Source organism: Pseudophryne corroboree, chromosome 8, assembly GCF_028390025.1.
Source record: "Pseudophryne corroboree isolate aPseCor3 chromosome 8, aPseCor3.hap2, whole genome shotgun sequence".
Taxonomy (NCBI): Eukaryota; Metazoa; Chordata; class Amphibia; order Anura; family Myobatrachidae; genus Pseudophryne; species Pseudophryne corroboree.
In genome coordinates, this window is record NC_086451.1 from 167725523 (window position 1) to 167748161 (window position 22639).

The following is a 22639-nucleotide window of genomic DNA, read 5'->3' on the forward strand; positions in this document are numbered from 1 at the left end:
AGGATAGTTTCAATCTGCCTACCTCTGGGTTATGGGCCCAGCATGCTTCCATTGCAGTACTCTGCTGCACATGTAAGTGCAAGAGATCCTGAAGCACTCACTCATCATGGGAAAGTACCAATGTGTTTCTTTGTTGGTTGATGGAAGAAACATCTTACAAAAACTCTCCAGATTATTGACTTTTTAAAGTTTTTCTAGGAAACGTTCTAGATGTATGCTTATTAGCCTTTGTCAGTATGTGCTTTTTGCAACGTGTCTCTGTGGCGCAATTGGTTTGTGTGTCTGGCTACTAACCAAATTGTTGGTGGTTCAATCCCAACCAGGGACGTAATTGACCTTGTTTTCAGATTTTGGTGATCTTTAAGTAGACAAGTCAAAATTTCAAACCCCCTGTTCTGGTGTAGGGTACCTGGCCTTCTCTGATGTAATCAGAGTTAGATTTGATTCATTGATTTTATAAAAACAGCTAGGAAGCACAATTTAGCAGTGGGTTGCAGAGAAAAAGAAATATGCTGGCAAAAAAAATCCAATTGAGTGATTAAACAGCTCTTCATTTTCTGGCTTTATTTTTATGCTAACAAATTTGTTCTCTGAAAAGTGTCCACAAAGCCAAGTCTCTGATTAACACCTTTGTAGGGATGGTTTTCACCTATTACTAAATTAAACTTGCTTCATTGGAAAGGCAGCAAGATGCATCCTCATTTCAATGTCTACTGAAATAATACAGGTTGACACCAGGAAACATTAACGCCACTGCATCCTTGCTGCTTTCTCATGTAGAAGTCTGTTTAATGTGAAAACAAGGTGATATCTAATTAGCACACAGGTAAGGAATTAAGAAAATCTTTATTTAAGGGTGAAGATGTTTCTCACAAAATCGTTGCCCCAATGCATCATTGAAATTCAAGCTGGAAAGATGATTTTAATATATCACTTGTACATTTTGTATTGCTCATCTGGTGACAATGTAGTTTGTTTTTGTCAATTACCCTTTTAATAATAGGGTAAAGAAAATTAAGTGGATTTTTTTAAAGAAAACTATACTGTCAATATACTATTCAAACAAATTAAAATGGTAAAAGTTATTGTACTTCAAGTAAAAATAAAAGAGCAAAAATATCAATCCCAGTTTTGATTACTTAAATTAACAAAAAAAATGCATATAGCAAAGGATAGTTTCAATCTGCCTACCTCTGGGTTATGGGCCCAGCATGCTTCCATTGCAGTACTCTGCTGCACATGTAAGTGCAAGAGATCCTGAAGCACTCACTCATCATGGGAAAGTACCAATGTGTTTCTTCGTTGGTTGATGGAAGAAACATTTTACAAAAACTCTCCAGATTATTGACTTTTTAAAGTCTTTCTAGGAAACATTCTAGATGTATGCTTATTAGCCTTTGTCAGTATGTGCATTTTGCAAAGTGTCTCTGTGGCGCAATCGGTTAGTGTGTCCAACTACTAACCAAATGGTTGGTGGTTCAATCCCAACCAGGGACGTAATTGACCTTGTTATCAGATTTTGGTGATCTTTAAGTAGACAAGTCAAAATTTCAAACCCCCTGTTCTGGTGTAGGGTACCTGGCCTTCTCTGATGTAATCAGAGTTAGATTTGATTCATTGATTTTATAAAAACAGCTAGGAAGCACAATTTAGCAGTGGGTTGCAGAGAAAAAGAAATATGCTGGCAAAAAAAATCCAATTGAGTGATTAAACAGCTCTTCATTTTCTGGCTTTATTTTTATGCTAACAAATTTGTTCTCTGAAAAGTGTCCACAAAGCCAAGTCTCTGATTAACACCTTTGTAGGGATGGTTTTTCACCTATTACTAAATTAAACTTGCTTCATTGGAAAGGCAGCAAGATGCATCCTCATTTCAATGTCTACTGAAATAATACAGGTTGACACCAGGAAACATTAACGCCACTGCATCCTTGCTGCTTTCTCATGTAGAAGTCTGTTTAATGTGAAAACAAGGTGATATCTAATTAGCACACAGGTAAGGAATTCAGAAAATCTTTATTTAAGGGTGAAGATGTTTCTCACAAAATCGTTGCCCCAATGCATCATTGAAATTCAAGCTGGAAAGATGATTTTAATATATCACTTGTACATTTTGTATTGCTCTTCTGGTGACAATGTAGTTTGTTTTTGTCAATTACCCTTTTAATAATAGGGTAAAGAAAATTAAGTGGATTTTTTAAAGAAAACTATACTGTCAATATACTATTAAAACAAATTAAAATGGTAAAAGTTATTGTACTTTAAGTAAAAATAAAAGAGCAAAAATATCAATCCCAGTTTTGATTACTTAAATTAACAAAAAAAAATGCATATAGCAAAGCATAGTTTCAATCTGCCTACCTCTGGGTTATGGGCCCAGCATGCTTCCATTGCTGTACTCTGCTGCACATATAAGTGCAAGAGATCCTGAAGCACTCACTCATCATGGGAAAGTACCAATGTGTTTCTTCGTTGGTTGATGGAAGAAACATCTTACAAAAACTCTCCAGATTATTGACTTTTTAAAGTTTTTCTAGGAAACGTTCTAGATGTATGCTTATTAGCCTTTGTCAGTATATAATTTTTACAAAGTGTCTCTGTGGCGCAATTGGTTAGTGTGTCTGGCTACTAACCAAAAGGTTGGTGGTTCAATCCCACTCAGGGACGTAATTGACCTTGTTATCAGATTTTGGTGATCTTTAAGTAGACAAGTCAAAATTTCAAACCCCCTGGTATGGTGTAGGGTACCTGGCCTTCTCTGATGTAATCAGAGTTAGATTTGATTCAGTGATTTTATAAAAACAGCTAGGAAGCACAATTTAGCAGTGGGTTGCAGAGAAAAAGAAATATGCTGGCAAAAAAAATCCAATTGAGTGATTAAACAGCTCTTCATTTTCTGGCTTTATTTTTATGCTAACAAATTTGTTCTCTGAAAAGTGTCCACAAAGCCAAGTCTCTGATTAACACCTTTGTAGGGATGGTTTTTCACCTATTACTAAATTAAACTTGCTTCATTGGAAAGGCAGCAAGATGCATCCTCATTTCAATTTCTTCTGAAATAATACAGGTTGACACCAGGAAACATTAACGCCACTGCATCCTTGCTGCTTTCTCATGTAGAAGTCTGTTTAATGTGAAAACAAGGTGATATCTAATTAGCACACAGGTAAGGAATTCAGAAAATTTTAATTTAAGGGTGAAGATGTTTCTCACAAAATCGTTGCCCCAATGCATCATTGAAATTCAAGCTGGAAAGATGATTTTAATATATCACTTGTACATTTTGTATTGCTCTTCTGGTGACAATGTAGTTTGTTTTTGTCAATTACCCTTTTAATAATAGGGTAAAGAAAATTAAGTGGATTTTTTAAAGAAAACTATACTGTCAATATACTATTAAAACAAATTAAAATGGTAAAAGTTATTGTACTTTAAGTAAAAATAAAAGAGCAAAAATATCAATCCCAGTTTTGATTACTTAAATTAACAAAAAAAAATGCATATAGCAAAGGATAGTTTCAATCTGCCTACCTCTGGGTTATGGGCCCAGCATGCTTCCATTGCTGTACTCTGCTGCACATATAAGTGCAAGAGATCCTGAAGCACTCACTCATCATGGGAAAGTACCAATGTGTTTCTTCGTTGGTTGATGGAAGAAACATCTTACAAAAACTCTCCAGATTATTGACTTTTTAAAGTTTTTCTAGGAAACGTTCTAGATGTATGCTTATTAGCCTTTGTCAGTATATAATTTTTACAAAGTGTCTCTGTGGCGCAATTGGTTAGTGTGTCTGGCTACTAACCAAAAGGTTGGTGGTTCAATCCCACTCAGGGACGTAATTGATCTTGTTATCAGATTTTGGTGATCTTTAAGTAGACAAGTCAAAATTTCAAACCCCCTTTTATGGTGTAGGGTACCTGGCCTTCTCTGATGTAATCAGAGTTAGATTTGATTCAGTGATTTTATAAAAACAGCTAGGAAGCACAATTTAGCAGTGGGTTGCAGAGAAAAAGAAATATGCTGGCAAAAAAAATCCAATTGAGTGATTAAACAGCTCTTCATTTTCTGGCTTTATTTTTATGCTAACAAATTTGTTCTCTGAAAAGTGTCCACAAAGCCAAGTCTCTGATTAACACCTTTGTAGGGATGGTTTTTCACCTATTACTAAATTAAACTTGCTTCATTGGAAAGGCAGCAAGATGCATCCTCATTTCAATGTCTACTGAAATAATACAGGTTGACACCAGGAAACATTAACGCCACTGCATCCTTGCTGCTTTCTCATGTAGAAGTCTGTTTAATGTGAAAACAAGGTGATATCTAATTAGCACACAGGTAAGGAATTCAGAAAATCTTTATTTAAGGGTGAAGATGTTTCTCACAAAATCGTTGCCCCAATGCATCATTGAAATTCAAGCTGGAAAGATGATTTTAATATATCACTTGTACATTTTGTATTGCTCTTCTGGTGACAATGTAGTTTGTTTTTGTCAATTACCCTTTTAATAATAGGGTAAAGAAAATTAAGTGGATTTTTTAAAGAAAACTATACTGTCAATATACTATTAAAACAAATTAAAATGGTAAAAGTTATTGTACTTTAAGTAAAAATAAAAGAGCAAAAATATCAATCCCAGTTTTGATTACTTAAATTAACAAAAAAAAATGCATATAGCAAAGGATAGTTTCAATCTGCCTACCTCTGGGTTATGGGCCCAGCATGCTTCCATTGCTGTACTCTGCTGCACATATAAGTGCAAGAGATCCTGAAGCACTCACTCATCATGGGAAAGTACCAATGTGTTTCTTCGTTGGTTGATGGAAGAAACATCTTACAAAAACTCTCCAGATTATTGACTTTTTAAAGTTTTTCTAGGAAACGTTCTAGATGTATGCTTATTAGCCTTTGTCAGTATATAATTTTTACAAAGTGTCTCTGTGGCGCAATTGGTTAGTGTGTTTGGCTACTAACCAAAAGGTTGGTGGTTCAATCCCACTCAGGGACGTAATTGATCTTGTTATCAGATTTTGGTGATCTTTAAGTAGACAAGTCAAAATTTCAAACCCCCTTTTATGGTGTAGGGTACCTGGCCTTCTCTGATGTAATCAGAGTTAGATTTGATTCAGTGATTTTATAAAAACAGCTAGGAAGCACAATTTAGCAGTGGGTTGCAGAGAAAAAGAAATATGCTGGCAAAAAAAATCCAATTGAGTGATTAAACAGCTCTTCATTTTCTGGCTTTATTTTTATGCTAACAAATTTGTTCTCTGAAAAGTGTCCACAAAGCCAAGTCTCTGATTAACACCTTTGTAGGGATGGTTTTTCACCTATTACTAAATTAAACTTGCTTCATTGGAAAGGCAGCAAGATGCATCCTCATTTCAATGTCTACTGAAATAATACAGGTTGACACCAGGAAACATTAACGCCACTGCATCCTTGCTGCTTTCTCATGTAGAAGACTGTTTAATGTGAAAACAAGGTGATATCTAATTAGCACACAGGTAAGGAATTAAGAAAATCTTTATTTAAGGGTGAAGATGTTTCTCACAAAATCGTTGCCCCAATGCATCATTGAAATTCAAGCTGGAAAGATGATTTTAATATATCACTTGTACATTTTGTATTGCTCTTCTGGTGACAATGTAGTTTGTTTTTGTCAATTACCCTTTTAATAATAGGGTAAAGAAAATTAAGTGGATTTTTTAAAGAAAACTATACTGTCAATATACTATTAAAACAAATTAAAATGGTAAAAGTTATTGTACTTTAAGTAAAAATAAAAGAGCAAAAATATCAATCCCAGTTTTGATTACTTTAATTAACAAAAAAAATGCATATAGCAGAGGATAGTTTCAATCTGACTACCTCTGGGTAATGGGCCCAGCATGCTTCCATTGCAGTACTTTGCTGCACATGTAAGTGCAAGAGATCCTGAAGCACTCACTCATCATGGGAAAGTACCAATGTGTTTCTTCATTGGTTGATGGAAGAAACATCTTACAAAAACTCTCCAGATTATTGACTTTATAAAGTTTTTCTAGGAAACGTTCTAGATGTATGCTTATTAGACTTTGTCAGTATGTACTTTTTGCAAAGTGTCTCTGTGGCGCAATCAGTTAGTGTGTATGGCAATTAATTGAAAGGTTGGTGGTTCAATCCCACCCAGTGACGTAATTGACCTTGTTATCAGATTTTGGTGATCTTTAAGTAGACAAGTCAAAATTTCAAACCCCCTCTTATGGTGTAGGGTACCTGGCCTTCTCTGATGTAATCAGAGTTAGATTTGATTCAGTGATTTTATAAAAACAGCTAGGAAGCACAATTTAGCAGTGGGTTGCAGAGAAAAAGAAATATGCTGGCAAAAAAATCCAATTGAGTGATTAAACAGCTCATCATTTTCTGGCTTTATTTTTATGCTAACAAATTTGTTCTCTGAAAAGTGTCCACAAAGCCAAGTCTCTGATTAACACCTTTGTAAGGATGGTTTTTCACCTATTACTAAATTAAACTTGCTTCATTGGAAAGGCAGCAAGATGCATCCTCATTTCAATGTCTACTGAAATAATACAGGTTGACACCAGGAAACATTAACGCCACTGCATCCTTGCTGCTTTCTCATGTGGAAGTCTGTTTAATGTGAAAACAAGGTGATATCTAATTAGCACACAGGTAAGGAATTAAGAAAATCTTTATTTAAGGGTGAAAATGTTTCTCACAAAATCGTTGCCCCAATGCATCATTGAAATTCAAGCTGGAAAGATGATTTTAATATATCACTTGTACATTTTGTATTGCTCTTCTGGTGACAACGTAGTTTGTTTTTGTCAATTACCATTTTAATAATAGGGTAAAGAAAATTAAGTGGATTTTTAAAAGAAAACAATACTTTCAATATACTATTAAAACAAATTAAAATGGTAAAAGTTATTGTACTTTAATGAAAAATAAAAGAGCAAAAATATCAATCCCAGTTTTGGATTACTTTAATTAACAAAAAAAATGCATATAGCAGAGGATAGTTTTAATCTGCCTACCTCTGGGTTATGGGCCCAGCATGCTTCCATTGCAGTACTCTGCTGCACATGTAAGTGCAAGAGATCCTGAAGCACTCACTCATCATGGGAAAGTACCAATGTGTTTCTTCGTTGGTGGATGGAAGAAACATCTTACAAAAACTCTCCAGATTATTGACTTTTTAAAGTTTTTCTAGGAAACGTTTTAGATGAATGCTTATTAGCCTTTGTCAGTATGCACTTTCGCAAAGTCTCTCTGTGGCGCAATCAGTTAGTGTGTACGGCTAAAAACCAAAAGGTTGGTGGTTCAATCCCACCCAGGGACGTAATTGACCTTGTTATCAGATTTTGGTGATCTTTAAGTAGACAAGTCAAAATTTCAAGCCCCCTCTTATGGTGTAGGGTACCTGGCCTTCTCTGATGTAATCAGAGTTAGATTTGATTCAGTGATTTTATAAAAACAGCTAGGAAGCACAATTTAGCAGTGGGTTGCAGAGAAAAAGAAATATGCTGGCAAAAAAATCCAATTGAGTGATTAAACAGCTCTTCATTTTCTGGCTTTATTTTTATGCTAACAAATTTGTTCTCTGAAAAGTGTCCACAAAGCCAAGTCTCTGATTAACACCTTTGTAGGGATGGTTTTTCACCTATTACTAAATTTAATTTGCTTCATTGGAAAGGCAGCAAGATGCATCCTCATTTCAATGTCTACTGAAATAATACGGGTTGACACCAGGAAACATTAACGCCACTGCATCCTTGCTGCTTTCTCATGTGGAAGTCTGTTTAATGTGAAAACAAGGTGATATCTAATTAGCACACAGGTAAGGAATTAAGAAAATCTTTATTTAAGGGTGAAGATGTTTCTCACAAAATCGTTGCCCCAATGCATCATTGAAATTCAAGCTGGAAAGATGAATTTAATATATCACTTGTACATTTTGTATTGCTCTTCTGGTGACAATGTAGTTTGTTTTTGTCAATTACCCTTTTAATAATAGGGTAAAGAAAATTAAGTGGATTTTTTAAAGAAAACTATACTGTCAATATACTATTAAAACAAATTAAAATGGTAAGTAAAAATAAAAGAGCAAAAATATCAATCCCAGTTTTGATTACTTAAATTAACAAAAAAAATGCATATAGCAAAGGATAGTTTCAATCTGCCTACCTCTGGGTTATGGGCCCAGCATGCTTCCATTGCAGTACTCTGCTGCACATGTAAGTGCAAGAGATCCTGAAGCACTCAGTCATCATGGGAAAGTACCAATGTGTTTCTTCGTTGGTTGATGGAAGAAACATCTTACAAAAACTCTCCAGATTATTGACTTTTTAAAGTTTTTCTAGGAAACGTTTTAGATGAATGCTTATTAGCCTTTGTCAGTATGAACTTTTGCAAAGTGTCTCTGTGGTGCAATCAGTTAGTGTGTATGGCTATTAACCAAAAGGTTGGTGGTTCAATCCCACCCAGGGACGTAATTGACCTTGTTATCAGATTTTGGTGATCTTTAAGTAGACAAGTCAAAATTTCAAACCCCCTCTTATGGTGTAGGGTACCTAGCCTTCTCTGATGTAATCAGAGTTAGATTTGATTCAGTGATTTTATAAAAACAGCTAGGAAGCACAATTTAGCAGTGGGTTGCAGAGAAAAAGAAATATGCTGGCAAAAAAAATCCAATTGAGTGATTAAACAGCTCTTCATTTTCTGGCTTTATTTTTATGCTAACAAATTTGTTCTCTGAAAAGTGTCCACAAAGCCAAGTCTCTGATTAACACCTTTGTAGGGATGGTTTTCACCTATTACTAAATTAAACTTGCTTCATTGGAAAGGCAGCAAGATGCATCCTCATTTCAATGTCTACTGAAATAATACAGGTTGACACCAGGAAACATTAACGCCACTGCATCCTTGCTGCTTTCTCATGTAGAAGTCTGTTTAATGTGAAAACAAGGTGATATCTAATTAGCACACAGGTAAGGAATTAAGAAAATCTTTATTTAAGGGTGAAGATGTTTCTCACAAAATCGTTGCCCCAATGCATCATTGAAATTCAAGCTGGAAAGATGATTTTAATATATCACTTGTACATTTTGTATTGCTCTTCTGGTGACAATGTAGTTTGTTTTTGTCAATTACCCTTTTAATAATAGGGTAAAGAAAATTAAGTGGATTTTTTAAAGAAAACTATACTGTCAATATACTATTAAAACAAATTAAAATGGTAAAAGTTATTGTACTTTAAGTAAAAATAAAAGAGCAAAAATATCAATCCCAGTTTTGATTACTTAAATTAACAAAAAAAAATGCATATAGCAAAGGATAGTTTCAATCTGCCTACCTCTGGGTTATGGGCCCAGCATGCTTCCATTGCTGTACTCTGCTGCACATATAAGTGCAAGAGATCCTGAAGCACTCACTCATCATGGGAAAGTACCAATGTGTTTCTTCGTTGGTTGATGGAAGAAACATCTTACAAAAACTCTCCAGATTATTGACTTTTTAAAGTTTTTCTAGGAAACGTTCTAGATGTATGCTTATTAGCCTTTGTCAGTATATAATTTTTACAAAGTGTCTCTGTGGCGCAATTGGTTAGTGTGTCTGGCTACTAACCAAAAGGTTGGTGGTTCAATCCCACTCAGGGACGTAATTGACCTTGATATCAGATTTTGGTGATCTTTAAGTAGACAAGTCAAAATTTCAAACCCCCTGGTATGGTGTAGGGTACCTGGCCTTCTCTGATGTAGTTAGATTTGATTCAGTGATTTTATAAAAACAGCTAGGAAGCACAATTTAGCAGTGGGTTGCAGAGAAAAAGAAATATGCTGGCAAAAAAAATCCAATTGAGTGATTAAACAGCTCTTCATTTTCTGGCTTTATTTTTATGCTAACAAATTTGTTCTCTGAAAAGTGTCCACAAAGCCAAGTCTCTGATTAACACCTTTGTAGGGATGGTTTTTCACCTATTACTAAATTAAACTTGCTTCATTGGAAAGGCAGCAAGATGCATCCTCATTTCAATTTCTACTGAAATAATACAGGTTGACACCAGGAAACATTAACGCCACTGCATCCTTGCTGCTTTCTCATGTGGAAGTCTGTTTAATGTGAAAACAAGGTGATATCTAATTAGCACACAGGTAAGGAATTAAGAAAATCTTTATTTAAGGGTGAAGATGTTTCTCACAAAATCGTTGCCCCAGTGCATCATTGAAATTCAAGCTGGAAAGATGATTTTAATATATCACTTGTACATTTTGTATTGCTCTTCTGGTGACAATGTAGTTTGTTTTTGTCAATTACCCTTTTAATAATAGGGTAAAGAAAATTAAGTGGATTTTTTAAAGAAAACTATACTGTCAATATACTATTCAAACAAATTAAAATGGTAAAAGTTATTGTACTTCAAGTAAAAATAAAAGAGCAAAAATATCAATCCCAGTTTTGATTACTTAAATTAACAAAAAAAATGCATATAGCAAAGGATAGTTTCAATCTGCCTACCTCTGTGTTATGGGCCCAGCATGCTTCCATTGCAGTACTCTGCTGCACATGTAAGTGCAAGAGATCCTGAAGCACTCACTCATCATGGGAAAGTACCAATGTGTTTCTTCGTTGGTTGATGGAAGAAACATTTTACAAAAACTCTCCAGATTATTGACTTTTTAAAGTCTTTCTAGGAAACGTTCTAGATGTATGCTTATTAGCCTTTGTCAGTATGTGCATTTTGCAAAGTGTCTCTGTGGCGCAATCGGTTAGTGTGTCCGACTACTAACCAAATGGTTGGTGGTTCAATCCCAACCAGGGACGTAATCGACCTTGTTATCAGATTTTGGTGATCTTTAAGTAGACAAGTCAAAATTTCAAACCCCCTGTTCTGGTGTAGGGTACCTGGCCTTCTCTGATGTAATCAGAGTTAGATTTGATTCATTGATTTTATAAAAACAGCTAGGAAGCACAATTTAGCAGTGGGTTGCAGAGAAAAAGAAATATGCTGGCAAAAAAAATCCAATTGAGTGATTAAACAGCTCTTCATTTTCTGGCTTTATTTTTATGCTAACAAATTTGTTCTCTGAAAAGTGTCCACAAAGCCAAGTCTCTGATTAACACCTTTGTAGGGATGGTTTTTCACCTATTACTAAATTAAACTTGCTTCATTGGAAAGGCAGCAAGATGCATCCTCATTTCAATGTCTACAGAAATAATACAGGTTGACACCAGGAAGCATTAACGCCACTGCATCCTTGCTGCTTTCTCATGTAGAAGTCTGTTTAATGTGAAAACAAGGTGATATCTAATTAGCACACAGGTAAGGAATTAAGAAAATCTTTATTTAAGGGTGAAGATGTTTCTCACAAAATCGTTGCCCCAATGCATCATTGAAATTCAAGCTGGAAAGATGATTTTAATATATCACTTGTACATTTTGTATTGCTCTTCTGGTGACAATGTAGTTTGTTTTTGTCAATTACCCTTTTAATAATAGGGTAAAGAAAATTAAGTGGATTTTTTAAAGAAAACTATACTGTCAATATACTATTAAAACAAATTAAAATGGTAAAAGTTATTGTACTTTAAGTAAAAATAAAAGAGCAAAAATATCAATCCCAGTTTTGATTACTTAAATTAACAAAAAAAAATGCATATAGCAAAGGATAGTTTCAATCTGCCTACCTCTGGGTTATGGGCCCAGCATGCTTCCATTGCTGTACTCTGCTGCACATATAAGTGCAAGAGATCCTGAAGCACTCACTCATCATGGGAAAGTACCAATGTGTTTCTTCGTTGGTTGATGGAAGAAACATCTTACAAAAACTCTCCAGATTATTGACTTTTTAAAGTTTTTCTAGGAAACGTTCTAGATGTATGCTTATTAGCCTTTGTCAGTACATAATTTTTACAAAGTGTCTCTGTGGCGCAATTGGTTAGTGTGTCTGGCTACTAACCAAAAGGTTGGTGGTTCAATCCCACTCAGGGACGTAATTGACCTTGTTATCAGATTTTGGTGATCTTTAAGTAGACAAGTCAAAATTTCAAACCCCCTGTTATGGTGTAGGGTACCTGGCCTTCTCTGATGTAATCAGAGTTAGATTTGATTCAGTGATTTTATAAAAACAGCTAGGAAGCACAATTTAGCAGTGGGTTGCAGAGAAAAAGAAATATGCTGGCAAAAAAAATCCAATTGAGTGATTAAACAGCTCTTCATTTTCTGGCTTTATTTTTATGCTAACAAATTTGTTCTCTGAAAAGTGTCCACAAAGCCAAGTCTCTGATTAACACCTTTGTAGGGATGGTTTTTCACCTATTACTAAATTAAACTTGCTTCATTGGAAAGGCAGCAAGATGCATCCTCATTTCAATTTCTACTGAAATAATACAGGTTGACACCAGGAAACATTAACGCCACTGCATCCTTGCTGCTTTCTCATGTGGAAGTCTGTTTAATGTGAAAACAAGGTGATATCTAATTAGCACACAGGTAAGGAATTAAGAAAATCTTTATTTAAGGGTGAAGATGTTTCTCACAAAATCGTTGCCCCAATGCATCATTGAAATTCAAGCTGGAAAGATGATTTTAATATATCACTAGTACATTTTGTATTGCTCTTCTGGTGACAATGTAGTTTGTTTTTGTAAATTACCCTTTTAATAATAGGGTAAAGAAAATTAAGTGGATTTTTTAAAGAAAACTATACTGTCAATATACTATTCAAACAAATTAAAATGGTAAAAGTTATTGTACTTTAAGTAAACATAAAATAGCTAACATATCAATCCCAGTTTTGGATTACTTTAACAAAAAAAATGCATATAGCAGAGGATAGTTTCAATCTGCCTACCTCTGGGTAATGGGCCCAGCATGCTTTCATTGCAGTACTCTGCTGCACATGTAAGTGCAAGAGATCCTGAAGCACTCACTCATCATGGGAAAGTACCAATGTGTTTCTTCGTTGGTTGATTTAAGAAAATTCTTACAAAAACTCTCCAGATTATTGACTTTTTAAAGTTTTTCTAGGAAACGTTCTAGATGAATGCTTATTAGCCTTTGTCAGTATGTACTTTTTGCAAAGTGTCTATGTGGCGCAATCGGTTAGTGTGTCTGGCTACTAACCAAAAGGTTGGTGATTCAATCCCACCCAGGGACGTAATTGACTTTGTGATCAGGTTTTGGTGATATTTAAGTAGACAAGTCAAAATTTCAAACCCCCTCTTATGGTGTAGGGTACCTGGCCTTCTCTGATGTAATCAGAGTTAGATTTGATTCAGTGATTTTATAAAAAACAGCTAGGAAGCACAATTTAGCAATGGGTTGCAGAGAAAAAAATATGCTGGTAGAAAAATCCAATTGAGTGATTAAACAGCTCTTCATTTTCTGCCTTTATTTTTATGCTAACAAATTTGTTCTCTAAAAAGTGTCCACAAAACCAAGTCTCTGATTAACACCTTTGTAGGGATGGTTTTTCACCTATAACTAAATTAAACTTGCTTCATTGGAAAGGCAGCAAGATGCATCCTCATTTCAATGTCTACTGAAATAATACAGGTTGACACCAGGAAACATTAACGCCACTGCATCCTTGCTGCTTTCTCATGTAGAAGTCTGTTTAATGTGAAAACAAGGTGACATCTAATTAGCACACAGGTAAGGAATTAAGAAAATATTTAAGGGTGAAGATGTTTCTCACAAAATCGTTGCCCCAATGCATCATTGAAATTCAAGCTGGAAAGATGATTTTAATATATCACTTGTACATTTTGTATTGCTCTTCTGGTGACAATGTAGTTTGTTTTTGTCAATTACCCTTTTAATAATAGGGTAAAGAAAATTAAGTGGATTTTTTAAAGAAAACTATACTGTCAATATACTATTAAAACAAATTAAAATGGTAAAAGTTATTGTACTTTAAGTAAAAATAAAAGAGCAAAAATATCAATCCCAGTTTTGATTACTTAAATGAACAAAAAAAATGCATATAGCAAAGGATAGTTTCAATCTGCCTACCTCTGGGTTATGGGCCCAGCATGCTTCCATTGCAGTACTCTGCTGCACATGTAAGTGCAAGAGATCCTGAAGCACTCAGTCATCATGGGAAAGTACCAATGTGTTTCTTCGTTGGTTGATGGAAGAAACATCTTACTAAAACTCTCCAGATTATTGACTTGTTAAAGTTTTTCTAGGAAACGTTCTAGATGTATACTTATTAGACTTTGTCAGTATGTACTTTTTGCAAAGTGTCTCTGTGGCGCAATCGGTTAGTGTGTCCGGCTACTAACCAAAAGGTTGGTGGTTCAATCCCAGCCAGGGATATAATTGACCTTGTTATCAGATTTTGGTGATCTTTAAGTAGACAAGTCAAAATTTCAAATTCCCTGTTATGGTGTAGGGTACCTGGCCTTCTCTGATGTAATCAGAGTTAGATTTGATTCAGTGATTTTATAAAAACAGCTAGGAAGCACAATTTAGCAGTGGGTTGCAGAGAAAAAGAAATATGCTGGAAAAAAAAATCCAATTGAGTGATTAAACAGCTCTTCATTTTCTGGCTTTATTTTTATGCTAACAAATTTGTTCTCTGAAAAGTGTCCACAAAGCCAAGTCTCTGATTAACACCTTTGTAGGGATGGTTTTTCACCTATTACTAAATTAAATTTGCTTCATTGGAAAGGCAGCAAGATGCATCCTCATTTCAATGTCTACTGAAATAATACGGGTTGACACCAGGAAACATTAACGCCACTGCATCCTTGCTGCTTTCTCATGTGGAAGTCTGTTTAATGTGAAAACAAGGTGATATCTAATTAGCACACAGGTAAGGAATTAAGAAAATCTTTATTTAAGGGTGAAGATGTTTCTCACAAAATCGTTGCCCCAATGCATCATTGAAATTCAAGCTGGAAAGATGATTTTAATATATCACTTGTACATTTTGTATTGCTCTTCTGGTGACAATGTAGTTTGTTTTTGTCAATTACCATTTTAATAATAGGGTAAAGAAAATTAAGTGGATTTTTGAAAGAAAACAATACTGTCAATATACTATTAAAACAAATTAAAATGGTAAAAGTTATTGTACTTTAAGTAAAAATAAAAGAGCCAAAATATCAATCCCAGTTTTGGATTACTTTAATTAACAAAAAAAAATGCATATAGCAGAGGATAGTTTCAATCTGCCTACCGCTGGGTTATGGGCCCAGCATGCTTCCATTGCTGTACTCTGCTGCACATGTAAGTGCAAGAGATCCTGAAGCACTCACTCATCATGGGAAAGTACCAATGTGTTTCTTCGTTGGTTGATGGAAGAAACATCTTACAAAAACTCTCCAGATTATTGACTTTTTAAAGTTTTTCTAGGAAACGTTTTAGATGAATGCTTATTAGCCTTTGTCAGTACGAACTTTTGCAAAGTGTCTCTGTGGCGCAATCAGTTAGTCTGTACGGCTATAAACCAAAAGGTTGGTGGTTCAATCCCACCCAGGGACGTAATTGACCTTGTTATCAGATTTTGGTGATCTTTAAGTAGACAAGTCAAAATTTCAAATCCCCCTGTTCTGGTGTAGGGTACCTGGCCTTCTCTGATGTAATCAGAGTTAGATTTGATTCATTGATTTTATAAAAACAGCTAGGAAGCACAATTTAGCAGTGGGTTGCAGAGAAAAAGAAATATGCTGGCAAAAAAAATCCAATTGAGTGATTAAACAGCTCTTCATTTTCTGGCTTTATTTTTATGCTAACAAATTTGTTCTCTGAAAAGTGTCCACAAAGCCAAGTCTCTGATTAACACCTTTGTAAGGATGGTTTTTAACCTATTACTAAATTAAACTTGCTTCATTGGAAAGGCAGCAAGATGCATCCTCATTTCAATGTCTACTGAAATAATACAGGTTGACACCAGGAAACATTAACGCCACTGCATACTTGCTGCTTTCTCATGTGGAAGTCTGTTTAATGTGAAAACAAGGTGATATCTAATTAGCACACAGGTAAGGAATTAAGAAAATCTTTATTTAAGGGTGAAAATGTTTCTCACAAAATCGTTGCCCCAATGCATCATTGAAATTCAAGCTGGAAAGATGATTTTAATATATCACTTGTACATTTTGTATTGCTCTTCTGGTGACAATGTAGTTTGTTTTTGTCAATTACCATTTTAATAATAGGGTAAAGAAAATTAAGTGGATTTTTGAAAGAAAACAATACTGTCTATATACTATTAAAACAAATTAAAATGGTAAAAGTTATTGTACTGTAAGTAAAAATAAAAGAGCCAACATATCAATCCCAGTTTTGGATTACTTTAATTGACAAAAAAAAAAATGCATATAGCAGAGGATAGTTTCAATCTGCCTACCTCTGGGTTATGTGCCCAGCATGCTTCCATTGCTGTACTCTGCTGCACATGTAAGTGCAATAGATCCTGAAGCACTCACTCATCATGGGAAAGTACCAATGTGTTTCTTCGTTGGTTGATGGAAGAAACATCTTACAAAAACTCTCCAGATTATTGACTTTTTAAAGTTTTTCTAGGAAACGTTTTAGATGAATGCTTATTAGCCTTTGTCAGTATGAACTTTTGCAAAGTGTCTCTGTGGCGCAATCAGTTAGTGTGTATGGCTATTAACCAAAAGGTTGGTGGTTCAATCCCACCCAGGGACGTAATTGACCTTGTTATCAGATTTTGGTGATCTTTAAGTAGACAAGTCAAAATTTCAAACCCCCTCTTATGGTGTAGGGTACCTAGCCTTCTCTGATGTAATCAGAGTTAGATTTGATTCAGTGATTTTATAAAAACAGCTAGGAAGCACAATTTAGCAGTGGGTTGCAGAGAAAAAGAAATATGCTGGCAAAAAAATCCAATTGAGTGATTAAACAGCTCTTCATTTTCTGGCTTTATTTTTATGCTAACAAATTTGTTATCTGAAAAGTGTCCACAAAGCCAAGTCTCTGATTAACACCTTTGTAAGGATGGTTTTTCACCTATTACTAAATTAAACTTGCTTCATTGGAAAGGCAGCAAGATGCATCCTCATTTCAATGTCTACTGAAATAATACAGGTTGACACCAGGAAACATTAACGCCACTGCATCCTTGCTGCTTTCTCATGTGGAAGTCTGTTTAATGGGAAAACAAGGTGATATCTAATTAGCACACAGGTAAGGAATTAAGAAAATCTTTATTTAAGGGTGAAAATGTTTCTCACAAAATCGTTGCCCCAATGCATCATTGAAATTCAAGCTGGAAAGATGATTTTAATATATCACTTGTACATTTTGTATTGCTCTTCTGGTGACAATGTAGTTTGTTTTTGTCAATTACCATTTTAATAATAGGGTAAAGAAAATTAAGTGGATTTTTAAAAGAAAACAATACTTTCAATATACTATTAAAACAAATTAAAATGGTAACAGTTATTGTACTTTAATGAAAAATAAAAGAGCAAAAATATCAATCCCAGTTTTGGATTACTTTAATTAACAAAAAAAATGCATATAGCAGAGGATAGTTTTAATCTGCCTACCTCTGGGTTATGGGCCCAGCATGCTTCCATTGCAGTACTCTATTGCACATGTAAGTGCAAGAGATCCTGAAGCACTCACTCATCATGGGAAAGTACCAATGTGTTTCTTCGTTGGTGGATGGAAGAAACATTTTACAAAAACTCTCCAGATTATTGACTTTTTAAAGTTTTTCTAGGAAACGTTTTAGATGAATGCTTATTAGCCTTTGTCAGTATGTACTTTTGCAAAGTGTCTCTGTGGCGCAATCATTTAGTCTGTACGGCTATAAACCAAAAGGTTGGTGGTTCAATCCCACCCAGGGACGTAATTGACCTTGTTATCAGATTTTGGTGATCTTTAAGTAGACAAGTCAAAATTTCAAATCCCCTCTTATGGTGTAGGGTACCTTGCCTTCTCTGATGTAATCAGAGTTAGATTTGATTCAGTGATTTTATAAAAACAGCTAGGAAGCACAATTTAGCAGTGGGTTGCAGAGAAAAAGAAATATGCTGGCAAAAAAATCCAATTGAGTGATTAAACAGCTCTTCATTTTCTGGCTTTATTTTTATGCTAACAAATTTGTTCTCTGAAAAGTGTCCACAAAGCCAAGTCTCTGATGAACACCTTTGTAAGGATGGTTTTTCACCTATTACTAAATTAAACTTGCTTCATTGGAAAGGCAGCAAGATGCATCCTCATTTCAATGTCTACTGAAATAATACAGGTTGACACCAGGAAACATTAACGCCACTGTATCCTTGCTGCTTTCTCATGTGGAAGTCTGTTTAATGTGAAAACAAGGTGATATCTAATTAGCACACAGGTAAGGAATTAAGAAAATCTTTATTTAAGGGTGAAGATGTTTCTCACAAAATCGTTGCCCCAATGCATCATTGAAATTCAAGCTGGAAAGATGATTTTAATATATCACTTGTACATTTTGTATTGCTCTTCTGGTGACAATGTAGTTTGTTTTTGTCAATTACCATTTTAATAATAGGGTAAAGAAATTTAAGTGGATTTTTTAAAGAAAACTATACTGTCAATATACTATTAAAACAAATTAAAATGGTAACAGTTATTGTACTTTAATGAAAAATAAAAGAGCAAAAATATCAATCCCAGTTTTGATTACTTAAATGAACAAAAAAAAATGCATATAGCAAAGGATAGTTTCAATCTGCCTACCTCTGGGTTATGGGCCCAGCATGCTTCCATTGCAGTACTCTGCTGCACATGTAAGTGCAAGAGATCCTGAAGCACTCAGTCATCATGGGAAAGTACCAATGTGTTTCTTCGTTGGTTGATGGAAGAAACATCTTACAAAAACTCTCCAGATTATTGACTTTTTAAAGTTTTTCTAGGAAACGTTCTAGATGTATGCTTATTAGCCTTTTCAGTATGTACTTTTTGCAAAGTGTCTCTGTGGCGCAATCGGTTAGTGTGTCCAGCTACTAACCAAAAGGTTGGTGGTTCAATCCCACCCAGGGACGTAATTGACCTTGTTATCAGATTTTGGTGATCTTTAAGTAAACAAGTCAAAATTTCAAACCCCCTGTTATGGTGTAGGGTACCTGGCCTTCTCTGATGTAATCAGTTAGATTTGATTCATTGATTTTATAAAAACAGCTAGGAAGCACAATTTAGCAGTGGGTTGCAGAGAAAAAGAAATATGCTGACAAAAAAAATCCAATTGAGTGATTAAACAGCTCTTCATTTTCTGGCTTTATTTTTATGCTAACAAATTTGTTCTCGGAAAAGTGTCCACAAAGCCAAGTCTCTGATTAACACCTTTGTTGGGATGGTTTTTCACCTATTACTAAATTAAACTTGCTTCATTGGAAAGGCAGCAAGATGCATCCTCATTTCAATGTCTACTGAAATAATACAGGTTGACACCAGGAAACATTAACGCCACTGCATCCTTGCTGCTTTCTCATGTAGAAGTCTGTTTAATGTGAAAACAAGGTGATATCTAATTAGCACACAGGTAAGGAATTAAGAAAATCTTTATTTAAGGGTGAAGATGTTTCTCACAAAATCGTTGCCCCAATGCATCATTGAAATTCAAGCTGGAAAGATGATTTTAATATATCACTTGTACATTTTGTATTGCTCTTCTGGTGACAATGTAGTTTGTTTTTGTCAATTACCCTTTTAATAATAGGGTAAAGAAAATTAAGTGGATTTTTTAAAGAAAACTATACTGTCAATATACTATTAAAACAAATTAAAATGGTAAAAGTTATTGTACTTTAAGTAAAAATAAAAGAGCAAAAATATCAATCCCAGTTTTGATTACTTAAATTAACAAAAAAAAGCATATAGCAAAGGATAGTTTCAATCTGCCTACCTCTGGGTTATGGGCCCAGCATGCTTCCATTGCAGTACTCTGCTGCACATGTAAGTGCAAGAGATCCTGAAGCACTCACTCATCATGGGAAAGTACCAATGTGTTTCTTCATTGGTTGATGGAAGAAACATCTTACAAAAACTCTCCAGATTATTGATTTTTTTAAGTTTTTCTAGGAAACGTTCTAGATGTATACTTATTAGACTTTGTCAGTATGTACTTCTTGCAAAGTGTCTCTGTGGCGCAATCGGTTAGTGTGTCCAGCTACTAACCAAAAGGTTGGTGGTTCAATCCCAACCAGGGATGTAATTGACCTTGTTATCAGATTTTGGTGATCTTAAAGTAGACAAGTCAAAATTTCAAACCCCCTGTTATGGTGTAGGGTACCTGGCCTTCTCTGATGTAATCAGAGTTAGATTTGATTCAGTGATTTTATAAAAACAGCTAGGAAGCACAATTTAGCAGTGGGTTGCAGAGAAAAAGAAATATGCTGGCAAAAAAAATCCAATTGAGTGATTAAACAGCTCTTCATTTTCTGGCTTTATTTTTATGCTAACAAATTTGTTCTTTGAAAAGTGTCCACAAAGCCAAGTCTCTGATTAACACCTTTGTAGGGATGGTTTTTCACCTATTACTAAATTAAACTTGCTTCATTGGAAAGGCAGCAAGATGCATCCTCATTTCAATGTCTACTAAAATAATACAGGTTGACACCAGGAAACATTAACGCCACTGTATCCTTGCTGCTTTCTCATGTGGAAGTCTGTTTAATGTGAAAACAAGGTGATATCTAATTAGCACACAGGTAAGGAATTAAGAAAATCTTTATTTAAGGGTGAAGATGTTTCTCACAAAATCGTTGCCCCAATGCATCATTGAAATTCAAGCTGGAAAGATGATTTTAATATATCACTTGTACATTTTGTATTGCTCTTCTGGTGACAATGTAGTTTGTTTTTGTCAATTACCATTTTAATAATAGGGTAAAGAAAATTAAGTGGATTTTTGAAAGAAAACAATACTGTCAATATACTATTAAAACAAATTAAAATGGTAAAAGTTATTGTACTTTAAGTAAAAATAAAAGAGCCAAAATATCAATCCCAGTTTTGGATTACTTTAACAAAAAAAAATGCATATAGCAGAGGATAGTTTCAATCTGCCTACCGCTGGGTTATGGGCCCAGCATGCTTCCATTGCTGTACTCTGCTGCACATGTAAGTGCAAGAGATCCTGAAGCACTCACTCATCATGGGAAAGTACCAATGTGTTTCTTCGTTGGTTGATGGAAGAAACATCTTACAAAAACTCTCCAGATTATTGACTTTTTAAAGTTTTTCTAGGAAACGTTTTAGATGAATGCTTATTAGCCTTTGTCAGTATGCACTTTTGCAAAGTGTCTTTGTGGCGCAATCAGTTAGTGTGCACATCTATTAACCAAAAGGTTGGTGGTTCAATCCCACCCAGGGACGTAATTGACCTTGTTATCAGATTTTGGTGATCTTTAAGTAGACAAGTCAAAATTTCAAATCCCCCTGTTCTGGTGTAGGGTACCTGGCCTTCTCTGATGTAATCAGAGTTAGATTTGATTCATTGATTTTATAAAAACAGCTAGGAAGCACAATTTAGCAGTGGGTTGCAGAGAAAAAGAAATATGCTGGCAAAAAAAATCCAATTGAGTGATTAAACAGCTCTTCATTTTCTGGCTTTATTTTTATGCTAACAAATTTGTTCTCTGAAAAGTGTCCACAAAGCCAAGTCTCTGATTAACACCTTTGTAAGGATGGTTTTTAACCTATTACTAAATTAAACTTGCTTCATTGGAAAGGCAGCAAGATGCATCCTCATTTCAATGTCTACTGAAATAATACAGGTTGACACCAGGAAACATTAACGCCATTGCATCCTTGCTGCTTTCTCATGTGGAAGTCTGTTTAATGTGAAAACAAGGTGATATCTAATTAGCACACAGGTAAGGAATTAAGAAAAACTTTATTTAAGGGTGAAAATGTTTCTCACAAAATCGTTGCCCCAATGCATCATTGAAATTCAAGCTGGAAAGATGATTTTAATATATCACTTGTACATTTTGTATTGCTCTTCTGGTGACAATGTAGTTTGTTTTTGTCAATTACCATTTTAATAATAGGGTAAAGAAAATTAAGTGGATTTTTAAAAGAAAACAATACTTTCAATATACTATTAAAACAAATTAAAATGGTAAAAGTTATTGTACTTTAATGAAAAATAAAAGAGCAAAAATATCAATCCCAGTTTTGGATTACTTTAATTAACAAAAAAAATGCATATAGCAGAGGATAGTTTTAATCTGCCTACCTCTGGGTTATGGGCCCAGCATGCTTCCATTGCAGTACTCTGCTGCACATGTAAGTGCAAGAGATCCTGAAGCACTCACTCATCATAGGAAAGTACCAATGTGTTTCTTCGTTGGTGGATGGAAGAAACATCTTACAAAAACTCTCCAGATTATTGACTTTTTAAAGTTTTTCTAGGAAACGTTTTAGATGAATGCTTATTAGCCTTTGTCAGTATATACTTTTGCAAAGTGTCTCTGTGGCGCAATCAGTTAGTGTGTACGGCTATAAACCAAAAGGTTGGTGGTTCAATCCCACCCAGGGACGTAATTGACCTTGTTATCATATTTTGGTGATCTTTAAGTAGACAAGTCAAAATTTCAAACCCCCTCTTATGGTGTAGGGTACCTGGCCTTCTCTGATGTAATCAGAGTTAGATTTGATTCAGTGATTTTATAAA

At 34.8% G+C, this 22639-nt stretch overlaps 5 non-coding genes across 5 annotated transcripts; all 5 read left to right on the forward strand.

Moving 5' to 3' along the window:
• The first annotated feature begins 2593 nt into the window (after positions 1-2593).
• TRNAS-ACU (transfer RNA serine (anticodon ACU)) lies at positions 2594-2667 on the forward strand. The gene has a single exon. It is a non-coding gene; the product is annotated as a tRNA-Ser (tRNA).
• A 1096-nt stretch (positions 2668-3763) lies between these two features.
• Positions 3764-3837, forward strand: TRNAS-ACU (transfer RNA serine (anticodon ACU)). Its single transcript has one exon. It is a non-coding gene; the product is annotated as a tRNA-Ser (tRNA).
• Positions 3838-4933: 1096 nt separating this feature from the next.
• Positions 4934-5007, forward strand: TRNAS-ACU (transfer RNA serine (anticodon ACU)). The gene has a single exon. It is a non-coding gene; the product is annotated as a tRNA-Ser (tRNA).
• A 4582-nt stretch (positions 5008-9589) lies between these two features.
• TRNAS-ACU (transfer RNA serine (anticodon ACU)) lies at positions 9590-9663 on the forward strand. The gene has a single exon. It is a non-coding gene; the product is annotated as a tRNA-Ser (tRNA).
• Positions 9664-11922: 2259 nt separating this feature from the next.
• TRNAS-ACU (transfer RNA serine (anticodon ACU)) lies at positions 11923-11996 on the forward strand. Its single transcript has one exon. It is a non-coding gene; the product is annotated as a tRNA-Ser (tRNA).
• Positions 11997-22639: the final 10643 nt, after the last annotated feature.